The sequence below is a fragment of the Mesoplodon mirus genome (assembly GCF_964341445.2).
Source record: "Mesoplodon mirus genome assembly, contig: HAP1_SCAFFOLD_1112, whole genome shotgun sequence".
Lineage (NCBI taxonomy): Eukaryota > Metazoa > Chordata > Mammalia > Artiodactyla > Ziphiidae > Mesoplodon > Mesoplodon mirus.
The window spans coordinates 75,803-91,694 of record NW_028294954.1 but is presented as its reverse complement, the minus strand read 5'-3'; the positions used below and the strand labels follow the sequence as shown (position 1 = coordinate 91,694).

The window sequence follows — 15,892 nt, the reverse complement described above, 5'->3', positions numbered from 1 at the left end:
AGGATGAACTGAGATGCACCGGCAGCCTTAAATGTTAGTTGGTATTTGTATTATGGCATAATATAAAGGCACTGCATTCAACCATCTCAGTCACTACACGTTTATGCAGGCTGATTCTCACAGCCAAAACAGACGCACAAAGTACACCCACCCATTTACCCACCTGGGGAAGCCCGAAGCCTCCCTGCCTGCCTGTCTTCCTTACGGGGCTCAGAGAAAAGCTGCGCATGCGTGCACGTGCTTCCAAAGAGCCTCGCTAGGGGGCGGAATGGGAAACAGGAAGTTCTAATGCCTGTCGTACAAGCGCGACGTAAAGCGGGTCTGCTTTATGGCACCCTGCTTCCGCCGTAAAGCGCCGTTGGCAAGCCCGCGTGAGTGGGTTGACGAGACTACTTCCAGGTGCAAGACGCGTTTCTTGGAGGTTGGCTGACTTGCCGTCTTCCCCATGGGCAAACGCGGGAGCGGGAGCCGGAGCCGGAGCCGGAGCCGGAGCCGGAGCCGGAGCCAGCTGCTCAGCTCCCTAACTAAAAAGCAGAAGCATCTAAGGGATTTCGGCGAGGAGCATCCCTTCTGTGACACGTATGGAGAGGCAAGGCTGGGACCGGCGCTGCCGGCGTCCTTTCCCGGTGGGAGCCCGCGTGTCCCCGCGTTTGGTCCGCCGGTGCCCCGGGGGTAGTGACAGGGCAGCTCCCGCCGCGTCCCACGCTGCCCCGGCGCCGGCCTAGCTCGCCCGGGGATCCTGACGGCTTCCCGCCTGAGATGGGGTTCTTCACCGGTCTTCCTACCCTTTGTTGAGCCTGTAGTTTTATGCTAGACGGCACGCCTCCCGTGTGGCGATTGGGCGGAGATTTTATAAGCTTGTTTTCGTTTTATATGTTTTTAAAGAATTGCTTGGGGGCTTCCCTGGTGGCGCAGTGGTTAAGAATCCGCCTGGCAACGGAGGGGACAGGGGTTCGAGCCCTGGTCCAGGAAGATCCCACATGCCGCGGTGCAAGTAAGCCCGTGCGCCACAACTATTGAGCCTGCACTCTAGAGCCCGCGAGCCACAGCAGCTGAGCCAGGGTGGTGCAACTACTGATGCCCGCGAGCCTAGAGCCCCTGCTTTGCAACAAGAGAAGCCACCGCTCGCCGCAACTAGAGAAAGCCCGGGCGCAGCAACGAAGAGCCATAGCAGGCAAAAATAAATAAATTAAATAAGTTAAAAAAAAATAGAATTGCTTGGGACCCTCGACATCACCTATGTATTCAATGACCATGAGGAAACTAATGTTTGGGTAGTTGTGGGTTCCTCTATAAGTGTCCAGACTCTCAGTTATGATCTTAGTGCTCATCCCACCCCTTTGGGCTGCTTTATCAACAGTTAGAGGGATAATCTACTTAAGAAATTTGCTAGAAAAGGTGAACCCCGAGGGCTTGTATTTGCCAAAATTTCCCATCTTTTGGATGAGAGCCTGTTACTGTGTGACTGTAGTATTTGTCATGTGGTCTTGTTAGACCTTTTCATTCGTCTATTATTATCTATTTGGCATATCCTTACAAAACCTGTCCAAATGCATATGGAGTTTTTAACTTGACAATAGATATAATGTATTTATAACGGTATAGTCTGCCATGTTCATTTAAAGTTGTATCATTAGGCTTTTCCTAATTGCTACATACTAGTAGTTAAAGTTTAACATTGCCTGTTTCTTCTCAGGGTTTCCAGAAAGGAAGCAAAACCACAGACTTGTCAACTGGTAATGCTTTATACCTTCTTTATGATAGTAGATTCTGGACGGTTACTTTTAAGATTATATATGGTAATAATGTTTGGCTACAGTTCCACTCTTTCTGATTTTAGATGTAAGCTATATTTTAGTAATATTGCTTAGTTTTAAGTGCAGATGTCTGTTAAGATGCCATTGTGATAACTAATATAGTATAGAGTATGAAACTGTCCTGAGAGAGTAGCCTGTTAGAACCTGTTAAGGAGGCTTACCAGAGGGCTCTTGGTGAATCCTAAGAGGGAATGTCATGTTTGCTTAACATAAAATAGAGTGCAAAATCATCAAAGGTCTTATTTCATTACCACGGACTCAGAAATAAAGTACACTTTTTTGTTGTAAGTTTTCCTGTTGCTCCTTTAAAGGTGCCAAGTGGCTGACACATAGGTTAGATCGCCTTATAACCTAAAGCTCCATGTGTTTAGTTTGCTGTCTTCCCACGTGGAACATTAGCAGTTCAAAGAAGAGGAAGAGCTTCTAGAATCATAGCTAGATTAGCTGTTTTAAACAAATTTGGTGCTAGGTTTGGTTGAATAGATAGGATTGCATATTTGCAGAAAAGCTAGTTTTTATTTAGAAAAGTCTGAACTTGGTTCCACTGTGGGCCTGATGATAGTCGTGGGGTAGCAACAAGAACAATATAATTTTTGTTTTTAAAATCCCCATTTTCCTTTTAGTCAGAGGGTTTAGATACTTCCAAGTTCTGAAAGTGAAGCATAGAGTGAACCAGAACAAGTTTCTGGTTACAACAGACTACTTGCCACGTTAAAGGATGTTTCCAAGGAAGATGAGGAGGAGGAAGAGGAAGAAGACAGTGTTACAGATGAGACAGAAATGAATCTTGAAGACGGCGATAGTGACATCGTTGTGGAGGAAGAGACGGCAGTAGAGTCTACTGACACGCGGAAGAGTAAGTGTCTTTGATGTGGGTTTATCATCTTTGCAGGGACCACAGACAGATTGCCCCAGGGGCAGGGTGCCTTGTACCATAGAGCTGGGTGAAAGCACATGGATTCAAAGCAGAGATTCTTAACATTGTTGGGCTCTGTGATATCTTCAAGAATCTGATGAAAACACAGGACCCTCTGGCCATAAAAATGCAGAAATGACGTTTTTGCTTATGATTTCCAGGATTTCATCAATCCTACTTCAAATTCCCCTGATTGAGAGGAAAGGGAACATAATTCTGTTTTTGTAATGGTCTCAATTTATGAAAGAGATGATTGTTCCTGCCTTAGAGGAACCAAGTTTAGTGGAAGATAGACATAAAATATACAAAACTTTTCAAGCATCAAATCTGAATGGAACCGATAAATATAAGGTGTTAAAGAGGTGCAAAGTGGTCACATGCTGCCAGGGTACATGAGGGGAGGCTTCAGAGAAGAGCTGGGATTGAAAGCTGAAAGGAACTCTGTCTCACTCGGACATCTAGGTGACTATTCTTTTAAAAATTATTATTAATTTATTTATTTTTGGCTGCATTGTGTCTTTGTTGCGGTGCGCCAGCTTCTCACTGTGGTGGCTTCTCTTGTTGTGGCGCACGAGCTTAGTTGCTCTGCGGCATGTGGGATCTTCCCAGACTAGGGCTTGAAACCACGTCCCCTGCATTAGCAGGCGAATTCTTAACCACTGTGCCACCAGGGAAGTCCCCATAGGTGACTTTTTAATTTAACTTTAAAATCAACTTTATTGAAGTATGAATTACATTCAACAAGGTGTACCCATTTTAAGTATGTAATTTGATGAGTTTTGACAGATGTGTCTGTCTATATTGTCATCGCCAAAGTCAAGATACAGAACACTTCCAATACCTGCAAAAAGTTCCTTCTTGTCCTTTTACAGTCAGTTTCCCAGGCCTGGCATCAGGCAACCACTGACATGCTTTCTTTCACTATGTATTAGTGTTTTCTCTTCTAGAAATTCATATGAATGGAAGCACACAATAAGTACCCTTTTGCATGTGGCTTCTTTGGCTCCTCATGTTGTTGTGACTCATCCGTGTAGTTCATATTAGTAATTCATTTCTTTTTATTACTGGAATAGTAGTCCATTGTCTGAATATATCTGGGGAACTTTTTATATTCTGTTATCTTAATGCCTATTTGCCTTACTGTATTTTTGTCTCTAAGGTGTCACACACCATTCTTAGTATTTTCATTCATCACTTGTACTCGGATAAAAAAATCGTTGCCTCAGACTTAGGGACTTTTTAAATTTTGTTGGTTTTCCATTTTTCTTTCATGTTTTAGGTTTTTAAAAATGAAAAGTTTGGTTTTTTAAATTATAAAAGTAATATATATTTACTGTAAAAATTTAAGAGGGTAATATAGTTAACGTATATCTCCTCCACCCTGGGATGAACACCTTTAACATTTTATAGAACCTTCCAGGCTACTTTTTTATGGATATATGAGTGAATATATATTTGTGTGTATGTGCATAATGGCCTCATACATTTCTGTAAGTTACTTTTTTCTTTAATGATATAACGTGTGTAACTGTGGGTTCACATTAGCTTAATCACATAGTATTCCATTGTAAATAATATGTGGTAATTTAATTAGTACCCCTTCGATAGAAATGACGAAATCATTTTTTCTAGTTATTTGTTATATCAACGCTGATTTGAACATCTTTACATGTACTAGGTCAGCAGTCAAGCTCAGTTTTGAAACTTATGTCTTCTACCTGAATTTGCTTAAAAGTAAATGATAGCCTAAGGAATTAGATTTCATTTGTCAACAGAAGTGTAATTATGAGTAGTAAATAATTTCACAAAATGTTTTATCAAAACTGCAGATGCGGCCTTACCTGCTGACCCTAAGGGAAAAGATGGGCACGGGCCACCTGGCACAGCAGAGGAATCCCCAAAGGAGTTTACAGATGCAAAACATGAGTCACTCTTCAGCCTAGAAACCAACTTTCTCGAAGAGGAAAGAGGAGGCAACTGTTCTCTGAAAGCATCACAAGGTCAGAGCACAGCTCATGTTGTTTGAATTCAGCTGGTGCTTAGTATGGGTGGTTGTGGTCTAATACCTGTTAAATCTCTTGTTATTGGAATGAGCAGTAATAGAAACAGATAGTTTAGCAGCTAGATGTAGAGCTGGAAAGAAATGCTTCTCCGAGATCTTTTGTGTTTTTCAGGGTTAGGCAGTGTTGCGAGTGGGCGCGGCTGTTCATGAGGACAAACAGTTGAACAATGATAGCACGGAAGGCCAGTTCCTCAAAGCTCACGATCCACAGCTGGGGTCAGGGGAAGACTTCTGATTTTTTTCCCCAAGCAGGGAAGGGAGAGAAAGAGGAGAAAAGTACTTTGCATTTTTCTCTCTATCCTTCACTTGCTCTTCCTTACTGGAGCAGTAATTTTACAGATTTGTGAGACCCGGCAGTGGCTAATCTGATTGGTCCTTATTACCAGGAAGCACCGCAGAAGCCAGAAAGCTCCACCCTGTCTCCCCAGTCTCTCTCTTTATTTTTGGCTGCATTGGGTCTTTGTGGCAGTGCGTGGGCTTCTCACGGTGGTGGCTTCTCTTGTTGTGGAGAGCAGGCTCTAGGCACGCGGGCTTCAGCAGTTGTGACATGCAGGCTCAGCAGTTGTGACACATGGGCTCAGTAGTTGTGGCTCGCTGGCTCTAGAGCTCAGGCTCTGTAGTTGTGGCGCACGGGCTTAGTTGCTCCGCGGCATTGGCAGGCGGATTCTTTTTTTTTTTTTTTTTTTTTTGCGGTACGCGGGCCTCCCACTGTTGTGGCCTCTCCCGTTGCAGAGCACAGGCTCTGGACACGCAGGCTCAGTGGCCATGGCTCACAGGCCCAGCCGCTCTGCGGCATGTGGGATCTTCCTGGACTGGGGCATGAACCCATGTCCCCTGCATCGGCAGGCGGACTCTCAACCACTGCGCCACCAGGGAAGCCCGGCAGGCGGATTCTGAACCACTGTGCCACTGGGGAAGTCCCCATAGGCGACTGTTTAATTTAACTTTAAAATCAACTTTATTGAGGTATGAATTACATTCAACAAGGTGTACCCATTTTAAGTATACAATTCGATAAGTTTTGACAAATGTGTATATTTATATTGTCATCGCCAAAGTCAAGATACAGAACACTGGGCCATGCCTCTGTCCCCATGACTGTTACTTAGACAAGCCTGTGGTAGGCTGAGGCAGGGCTCTGCTGTCTCTCAGGTCCTGTGTCTTAGCCTGTGCCTGGGTGGGCACGTCAGGTTGGTCTCATTCTGCGTCCTGACTGCCTTTTTTGGTCCCAGTGCCATTCTTCAACCAGCGGTGCCACTGAAGTTGAAATTTTAATCCTCATTTGGTTCTGTTAGCTATTCTAGACAAGAGGAAGAAGTAGCAGGTAGAATTTGGGCAAAAACCGCGTTCTGAACTCAAAAAAAGTTAAAAAAAAAAAAAACCCTGGAGGAAACATTAGGAGGCTTGACTATCCTAAAGTTTCTCTGGTTGTTTGGTCTGTACTGATATATTATCACCTAGAATTCTTATTTCCTATTGTTCACCTTTATCTTAGGTCTTAATATAAGGTGCACTGCATTTGAAGTTTTACTACCTGGGTCCCTGAATGGGTCATTTAACTTTGCTTCTTACGTGAGTGGGGCTGGAAGAGAAGGTTGGGTGGCCAGTGCAGAGCACTGACCCTGCCATTTTGATCATTTGTTCACCTCAGTTGAGTGTTGAGCATTTACATTTGTCTTCCAGTGCAGGTTAAATCAGACGTGGTACCTGCCCTCAGGGATCTTGCAGTCTAGTTAGGTGAGGTAGGACATGCACATATATGTGTTGGTGTGGATAACTGAGGGCAGGGTGGGGCGCTTGAGAGAAAGTGATGACTGTCTATAGGGGACCAGAGATGGCTTCTTTGGAGCCAGAACTGTGCCTGACACAGTAGGCTCTTGGGAAATAGTTATTTATTGTGAGTCAGGGGGTAACATTCAACGGATACTATTTGGATATATAGAAATGCGGTGAACAAGAGGATAGAATTTTCAGTTAAAGGAAGGAAAGCCACAGTGGCAGAAGAATTTGAGAGCCATGTAATTCAAAAATTACATTAGAGAGGTAGGTTAGAGGTGTATGTTGAATTTCAGTCCAAGAAGTTTCTTCAAAGGTTTTTGAGGTGGGGAATAATGTGATTAAAGAAATGCTTTAGGGAGATGAACCTGTCAGAAACTTTTAAGCTCTGGACTGGGATAAATGATGGGGAAAGTTGATGGGGAAAAAGATGAGTTAACATCATGAAAACAGGATGTCATTCACAGGGGAAGACTGGAAAATCCCTGTCATTTGCCCTAAGTGTTCTAATATTCTTTATTTCTGAATTAGATCCATTTGCACAACATGTAAACAAAGAACTGAAAGAAAAAGAAATCCAGGCTGTTGCCACAAATCCCAAAACTACCCACCAGCTAAAAGCAAGCAGTGGTCTTGGGTTTTAGTGGTCTCCCTGAATGTATGATACACACCCGTGGCAGATGGCTTGAGAGGGAGCAAGATAGAGGAAGACTGGAAGAGCCCAGTAAGGCACAGGCATAGCTAGAAAAGGCACTGGGAAGCTGGAAGGTGGGGACCAATAAGATAAGAATGCTTTGGAGACAGGTACACCAGGGTTTAGACCAACGTCTGCAAGGGGCTATCTCATGACCTAAGGCAAGTTAATCTACCTTTTTAATCTTCACTGTTCTCATCTGTTAGAGGGGGACAGTAATGCCTGCATCAAAATAAAGTAATTTAGTTTACTGGAAGACATGTACAAAGTGTTCAGTCAGACAGTAGCTACTGCTGTTCATTTGTTTGAAATATCTGAGATAAGTTCACACCTAAATTATTCAGTATGGAGCAGTTTTTGCTTCTTTTTTCGGTGATTTTTTTTTTCACCACTGATGCTATTCGTAAGAATTGGTCATCCTTGTTTCATTGAAATTTTTATTGAGGTAATAATTATAGATGCAGTTGTAAGAAATCATACAAGGGTATCCCATGTGCCCTTTGCCCGGTTTCCCCCAATGGTAGCATCTTACAAAACTGTAGTACAATATCACAAGTAGGAAATTTCCACTGATACAACCTACCTGTCTTATTCAGATTTCCTCACTTTTGCTCCTGCTCCTTTGTGTTATTTAGTTCTATACTGTTTTATCACGTGTAGGTTGCCCTGGCCACCACCACAGTCAACATACGGAGCATTTCCAGCACCATCAAGATCCCTCCTCTTCCCTGGTGCCATTTTATAACCACACCCACCTCCCTTCCCCCATTCCTAACCCTTGGTAACCGCTAATCTGTTCTCCATTTCTATAATTTTGTTATTTCAAAAGCGTTATATAAATAAAATCATACAGGTTGGCTTTTTCTCACGCAGCATAATTCCTTGGAGGTTCATCCCAGTTGTTGGCATATATCAATAGTTAATTCTTTTTTATTGCAGAGGTCATCCTTTCTTTATTGCTAAGATCAGCAGTTTTGTTACAGTGCAAAAATTCCCAAACTGGTATTCCACAAAATACTATTCTTTTCAATTCTAATATATGTCTCCAAAAAAAAAAAAATCCAAAACAACAACAAAAACCTTGTTCCACGTCCAAGTAAATTTGGAAAACTCTGGGTCAAACGAAGTGGAACGGAGTCCTTGTTACAGGACTCAGCAGAACCTTTAGTGTCCGATCTGCTTGTGACTCTCCCTGAGGGGGATTAGGTTTTGTGGTGGTTACCGAAGTTATTTGACCGTTGGGCCCCCTTTTCTTTTGTCTAGAGTAAATTTTGACTTCCTACAGTGTGGTCCACAGGACAGTTTGTGACCCACTGATCTAGTGAAGAGCTCACAAGGTTTCTAAAGTCAGAAACCTTGGGCTCTAACCCTTAGCTCTGTTCTCCTCTGTTTGTCTGAATCCTATAACCTCTGAACCTCAGCATTTCCTAAACTGCAAGAAGAGCATTATAGTGTTTAGCTTGTAAGGTTGTTGTGAGGATAAAGTGAGAGGATCTGTAAGTTGTGAAAGGCCTTGGTAAATTATAAAGCACTATATGAATGTAAGGTACTATAATTCATTTCTAACTTAGTTCTTGATCATTTCTCCCACAGTGGCCCATCCTGGGCCAGCTTGTCTTTTCATCCAGGTTTCAACAGTTGGAAACCTTTAAACCCCCAAAGGACATTGACTTAAAGTCACTTCATCTCCAGAAGCCTCTGGAATCCACCTGGATCAAGACCAACAGCCAGTTCCCCTCTTGTCCCCCAAATTCAAGTAGCCCCTTCACACCCCTCCAGAAAGAGCTCTTCTTAATTATGAATTCTTACCGGGACCTGTTCTACCCAGAAAGGACTGCCCTGAAGAAAGGGGAAGAGATCCGCCACGTGTACTGCCTGCATGTGATAAATCACGTTCTCAAAGCCAATGCCCAGGTGCTTGCCAACAACAGCAGATGCCGAAGCCAGAAACTTGGGTTGGGTGATGATGATGACTTCAGGGACCAAGGGCTAACGAGGCCCAAGGTGAGTGGCAGCAGCAGAACTTTGCCCTCAAGGAGGCTGTAAGGCTCTAACATATGGGTCCTGGCACTTAGCAGGTTCTCAGATGGTTTAATGATTGGAATAATGAATGAGTCCAAGAATGAGCATATTAGATGGGCCAGGTAATGTCACGGCAGTGCTGCAGACAGCTCAGTGGACTGTCTCTAACAGCAGATCTAACTGGAAAGTGGAGTAGGAGGTACCTCCATGATAATTCTCTCCTTAAAGATAAACCCTGATCCTACATAAGTAACACTCCACTATAAATCTCTTCTTTGTGATTGTCAGAGCTGGATGGGACCTTAAGGAGCCTTTTATTCAATCCCTACATATTACACCTGTGGACAGAGACCCAGATTCGTAGAGGACCTTGCTAAAGAGAACCAGAGAAAAAGTAGCAGAGACAGGACTAGAACCAAGGATTCCCTTCACTAAGCCACATAAATATGTAGACCTTGGAAAACAAAATCCCTGTTTTTGCATTGTATCCTTATTACTGCTTAAAGTGATGATTACATTTATGTGGCTCATAAGCCTAAGCTCCAGTGGATTGGGAGCTTACGTCGTTGAATTCTGTCTACGTTTTTCATGATGTGCTGGAGCTAGATACTGTGCCACCCATACCCCCTTACCCTTTAGCCTCTGTGTCTATATTGAAGAAGCCTCATCTTCTTAGATTCTTCTCATTGGGCTTAATAGGATTTTAGGATTTTGATACTGATATGGCTCTTAGAGATTTCTTAGTCCAACCCTCTTGTTTGATAGTTGGGGAAACCAAAGCCTAGACACTTACTTAGTGTGACAGCCGGGACAGTAACTTGGCCCTCTTCAAAACTGATCCATCATCCCTGCACTGTACCAAACTGAATCACTACACCCCTCTGGCTGTGCTGGTTGCCTTTCTGAGAAACTATCTCAGAATCTTGAACATCAGGATAATAAGATTATCTGTTTCCATTTAGAATTGCAAAATAGAATATGAGGTAGATTACCCATGAGTCACATTCAGAATTTGGTGAATTGTCTGATCTGACTGGGGTTATATCCATTGATTGTATTGTTTACACAAGGGTAGTTAGAAGGTAATCATTTGTTAAGCATCTTCTGTTTTTTTTTCCTCAACAGTTAAAATTGAGCACTTTTGGAAATGTTTGGAAAACTGAATCCTATATTTCCCATTGAAATATCATCTTATTTCAGAAATCCTTTATCATCATTTCTGAAAAATGTACTAGGAAATGTACTAGAAAAGTAATGATGCTTTAGTCCTTTCCTTACTAACTTTATTCTCTACTTAATACATCTAATTCATTTGTTCAGCATATTCCTTGGGTCTTACGGATCAAAATACTGAACTAAGTTCTGTGGGAGACAGAAATGAGTAACATTTCTTGTCCTCAAAGAGCTTTGTGTGTTTATGCCCTTGGGTTTTTGCTAATGGACACCTCTGTTAACGGCATTGACTTACCTCAAAGAGTATTTCTGGGCTTCCCTGGTGGCGCAGTGGTTGAGAGTCCGCCTGCCGATGCAGGGGACACGGGTTCGTGCCCCAGTCCAGGAAGATCCCACATGCCGCGGAGCGGCTGGGCCCGTGAGCCATGGCCGCTGAGCCTGCGCGTCCGGAGCCTGTGCTCCGCAGCGGGAGAGGCCACAACAGTGAGAGGCCCGCGTACCGCAAAAAAAAAAATAAATAAATAAAATTTCTACATTCTGCTTAAGAATTAACCCCACCCCCACCCCAAGGAGCCATGAGATTGAAGTCCATAGGACATGGTGCTGTGGGTCGGAAAGATGCTCAGCCTTCAGTACTGAGCCAGGTCCTATGTAAAGGGGGTGACACGGATGTGGTCCTTGGCCAGGGGCTGTGGAACGGAGGGCTCCTTAGGTCCCCAGCAGGCTCACCTCGAGCTGTCCTTCCTTCCCCTTGCCCCTCCAAGGCTGCCCATCACTCCCTCCACAGGTGCCGATAGTGGTGCCATTCCGGGAAGCTGCTTTGCGGGTGGTACAGCTCTTCATCTGTCTTCTTGAGGGCGACAGCAAGAAGAAAATAATTGTAAGCAACAAAAAGAGGTTTAATGGAGAGTATGGCTCAGATCCCAAGGAGAGACCACCCAACCTGAAGAGGCCTGAGGATTATGAAGCTGTATTTGTCGGCAACATCGATGACCACTTCAGGACTGGTAATTCCTCCTTGTCAAAACTGAGACCCTGAGGGACCTGAGGTGTGAGGTGCACATAGCTGGAAGCTAGAAGCCTGGAATTAGGCATTCTTTCAGAGGGTCACTGTCTCAGCCTCCTAGCAGAACCAGGACGCATTTGAGACCACTCGTCTGCCAGGGGAGAGTCTTGCCTTGGCTAATGGGGTACATACTTGGCTAATGGGATGGAGTGTCTGTGAAGGCATGTATGAAAGGCACCTGCATGTTTATAACAAACGTCTCAGCATGCCTATAGCTGGTAGCTCACAGTCAATGCTACAGGGCTTCTTGGGGGAGTTGGAGCTGATGGGGCTGGGTGGGTCAGTCTGGGGAAGATGAATAAACTAGAGCATCTGTACGTAATGGACTTCCCTCCTGCCTGCCATGTGGAGTGCCCACACCTGAATTATCTCCACTCTGGACTTACTGACTCCCACCCAGCTTTGCACATTTTTGCTTGTTTGTCATTCAGCTCCCATGTACTTGGTTGCTTGTTCATTGAAAAAGTTCCTGGAAAATATTTATTAGTCACGTATGCCCATTTACCACTTATTAAGCATCTACTATGTGCCAGGCACTGTTAAGCTGGAGATATGGAATTAAAAGTTACTGTTAAGCAAGTCCAGCCTTAAGACAAATCAGACAGTATGGGATGAGATGTGTTACGGTTAGAGGATAGTGGGTGTTCTAGTTAAAGTATTTAAAGCAAATATCCTTACTCAAAATGGGCTCAGGACTGTTAGGGAAGGCCTTCTGTTGGAGGTACCATCCATACTATGTTGAAACCTGAGTCAGATTTAGCCAGGTACAAAGTAGAGCGATGAGAGTGGAAGAAAAAGTTTCAGACAGGAAATGGCAAGTGTGGAGGCATCAGGGTGAATAAACCGGCAAGACTTAGGATTCAGAGGCTTTAGCATGGCCGGAGTGTGCAGTGCAAGGGGATTAGAGCTTACAGTTAGTTTTAAACATATGCAGGCGGCCAACAAGGAGCTGATAAATCAGTCTTTTGTTTAATTGATATATAATTGACATATTAGTTTCAGGTGTACAACATAGTGATTCAATGTCTATATACCTTACAAACTTATCACAACAATAAGTAAAGTTACCGTTTGTCACCATACAAAGTTAATGCAATATTATTGACTATATTCCCCATGGCATACATTGGATCCCTGTGACCTGTTCACTTTATAACTGGAAGTTTTATACCTCCTGATCTCCCCCATCCATTTTGCCCACCCTCCAACCCCGCCCTCCCTGCTGGCAACCACCAGTCTGTTCTCTGTATCTATCTGTCTGGTTTTTTGTTTTTGAGATTCCACATATAAGTGAAGTCACATGCTGTTGATATTTGTCTTTGTCTGACTTATTTCACTTACTGTGATACCCTCAAGGTCTATCCTTGTTGTCGCAGATGGCAAGATTTCATTCATCTATGGCTGAGTAATATTCCATTGTGTGTGTGTGTGTGTGTGTGTGTGTGTGTGTGTGTGTACACACCGCATCTTTATCCATTTGTCATCTGTGGACACTTAGGCTGCTTCCATATTCCATATTTTGGCTATTATAAATGTTGCATTGAACGTAGGAGTGCATATATCTTTTTGAATTAGTGGGTTTTTTTCTTTGGATAAACACCCAGAAGTTGAGTTGCTCAATTGTATGGTGATTCTATTTTTAATTTTTGAAGAACATCCATACTGTTTTCCATAGTGGCCACACCAATTTACATTTCCACTAACAATGCACAAGGGTTCCCTTTTCTCCACATCTTTGCCAGCATTTGTTATTTCTTGTCTTTTGGATAAGACCTATTCTGACAGGTTTGAGGTGATATCTCATTGTGGTTTTTTTTCTCTCTGTGCTTTGGTTAATAGCAACTTATAATACATGGTGGCTGTAAGAATTTATAACTCCAAAATCACAGCCTATCATTTTATATTATTTCATTTTGATCACAGCACTTACTAGCCACCTGATACATTCTTCTTTTTTTTTTTTTAATTGGAGTAGGTATAGTTGATTTACAATGTTGTGCTCATTTCTGCTGTACGGCAGTGACTCAGTTATACACATATATACATCCTTTTTTATATTCTTTTGCATTATGGCATATCCCAGGAGATTGGATATAGTTCCCTGTGCTATACAGTAGGACCTTGTTGTTTACCCATTCTAAAGGTAATAGTTTGCATCAACTAACCCCAGACTCTCAGTCCATCCCTTTCCCCACCCCTGACCTTGGCAACCACAGGTCTGTGAGTCTGTTTCTGTTTTGTAGATAGGTTCATTTGTGCCATATTTTAGATTTCATATATACGTGATATCATATGGTATTTGTCTTTCTCTTTGACAGACTCCTCTTAGTATGATAATCTGTAGTTGCATCCATGTTGCTGCCAAATGGCATTATTTTGTTCATGTTTATGACTGAGTAGTATTCCATTGTATATATGTATCACATCTTTATCCATTCATCTGTCAATGGACATTTAGGTTGTTTCCATGTCTTGGCTATTGTGAATAGTGCTGCTGTGAACATAGGGGTGCATGTATCTTTTTGAATTATAGTTTTGTCCAGATATATGCCCAGGAGTGGGATTGCTGGATCATATGGTAATTATATTTTTAGTTTTCCAAGGAAACTCCATACTGTTTTCCATAGTGACTGCACCAACTTACATTCCCACCAACAGCGTAGGAGGGTTCCCTTCTCTCCACACCCTCTCCAGCATTTGTTATTTGTAGACATTTTAATGATGGCCATTCTGACCAGTGTGAGATGGTACCTCATTGTAGTTTTGATTTCTCATTGTGATTTTGATTTGCATTTTCCTGATGAGTGATGTTGAGCATCTCTACATTTGACTGTTGGCTATCAGTACGACTTCTTTGGAAAAATGTTTATTCAGGTCCTCTGCTTTTTTTTTTTTTTTTTTTTTTTTTTTTTTTTTTTTTTTTTGCTGTACGTGGGCCTCTCACTGTTGTGGCCTCTCCCGTTGCGGAGCACAGGCTCCGGACGCGCAGGCTCAGCGGCCATGGCTCATGTGCCCAGCCACTCCACGGCATGTGGGATCCCCCCGGACCGGGGCACGACCCCGTGTCTCCTGCATCGGCAGGTGGATTCTCAACCACTGCGCCACCAGGGAAGCCCCCTCTGCTATTTTTTAATTGGATTGTTTGGGGGGTTTTTTTTGCGTTTTTTTTTTTTTTTTTGCAGTACGCGGGCCTCTCACTGTTTTGGCCTCTCCCATTGCGGAGCGCAGGCTCCGGACGCGCAGGCTCAGCGGCCACGGCTCACGGGCCTAGCCGCTCCGTGGCACGTGGGATCTTTCCGGACCAGGGCACGAACCCATATCCCCTGCATCGGCAGGCGGACTCTCAACCACTGTGCCACCAGGGAAGCCCCGTTTGGGGTTTTTTGATAATGAGTTACATGAGTTCTTTATATATCTTGGATCTTAACCCCTTACTAGATTTGCAAATATCCTCTCCCATTCAGTAGATTGCCTTTTTGTTTCATTGATGGTTTCCATCGCTGTGCACAAGCTTTTTAGTTTGATGTAGTCCCATTTGTTTATTTTTGGTTTCATTGCCCTTGCCTGTGGAGTCAGATCCAAAAAAATATTGCTAAGACTGTTGTCAGGGAAGTTACTGCCTATGTTTTCTTCTGGGAGTTCTGTGGTTTTCAGGTCTTATGTTCAAGTCTTTAATCCATTTTGAGTTGATTTTTGTAGATGGTGTAAGCTAGTGGTCCAGTTTCATTCTTTTGCATGTAGCTGTCTAGTTTTCCCATCACCATTTGTTGATGAGACTGTCTTTTCTGCATTGTATATTCTTGTCTCCTTTGTCATAGATTGTGACCATATAAATATGGATTTATTTCTGGGCTCTCTGTTCTGTTGATCTGTGTCTGTTTTTGTGCTATTACCGTACAATTTTGATTACTGTAGACTTGTAGTGTAGTTTAAAATCAGGGAGTGTTATACCTTCAGCTTTGTTCTTCTTTCTCATAATCAGTTTGGCTATTCAGGATCCTTTGCAACTCTGTACAAATTTTAGGATTACTCTAGTTTTATGAAAAATGTCATGGGTACTTTGATAAGGATTGCATTAAATCTGTAGATTTCTTTGGGTAGTATGGACTTTGTTTTTGAATTTTATTTATTTCTTTATACAGCAGGTTCTTATTAGTTATCCATTTAATACATATTAGTATATACATGTCAGTCCCAATCTCCCAATTCATCACACCCCCACCCCCACCCCCACTTTCCCCCCTTGGTGTCCAGTATGGACATTTTAACAGTACTAAGTCTTCCCATCTATGAGCATGGTGTATTTTTTCATGTTTCTGTCATCTTTAATTTCTTTCATCAATACCTTGTAGTTTTCCAAGTACAA

The 15,892-nt window shown here is 43.0% G+C and overlaps 1 pseudogene across 1 annotated transcript in view; it reads left to right on the top strand.

Moving 5' to 3' along the window:
• Positions 1-328: 328 nt before the first annotated feature.
• The window catches only part of LOC309797849 (U3 small nucleolar RNA-associated protein 25 homolog), a 29,293-nt pseudogene continuing 13,729 nt past the window's right edge, over positions 329-15,892 (top strand). The window contains exons 1-7 of the transcript in view: positions 329-579; positions 1,697-1,736; positions 2,441-2,673; positions 4,563-4,733; positions 7,103-7,191; positions 8,859-9,269; positions 11,248-11,467. The product of the transcript in view is annotated as a U3 small nucleolar RNA-associated protein 25 homolog (transcript). The remainder of the gene's footprint in view (positions 580-1,696; positions 1,737-2,440; positions 2,674-4,562; positions 4,734-7,102; positions 7,192-8,858; positions 9,270-11,247; positions 11,468-15,892) is intronic.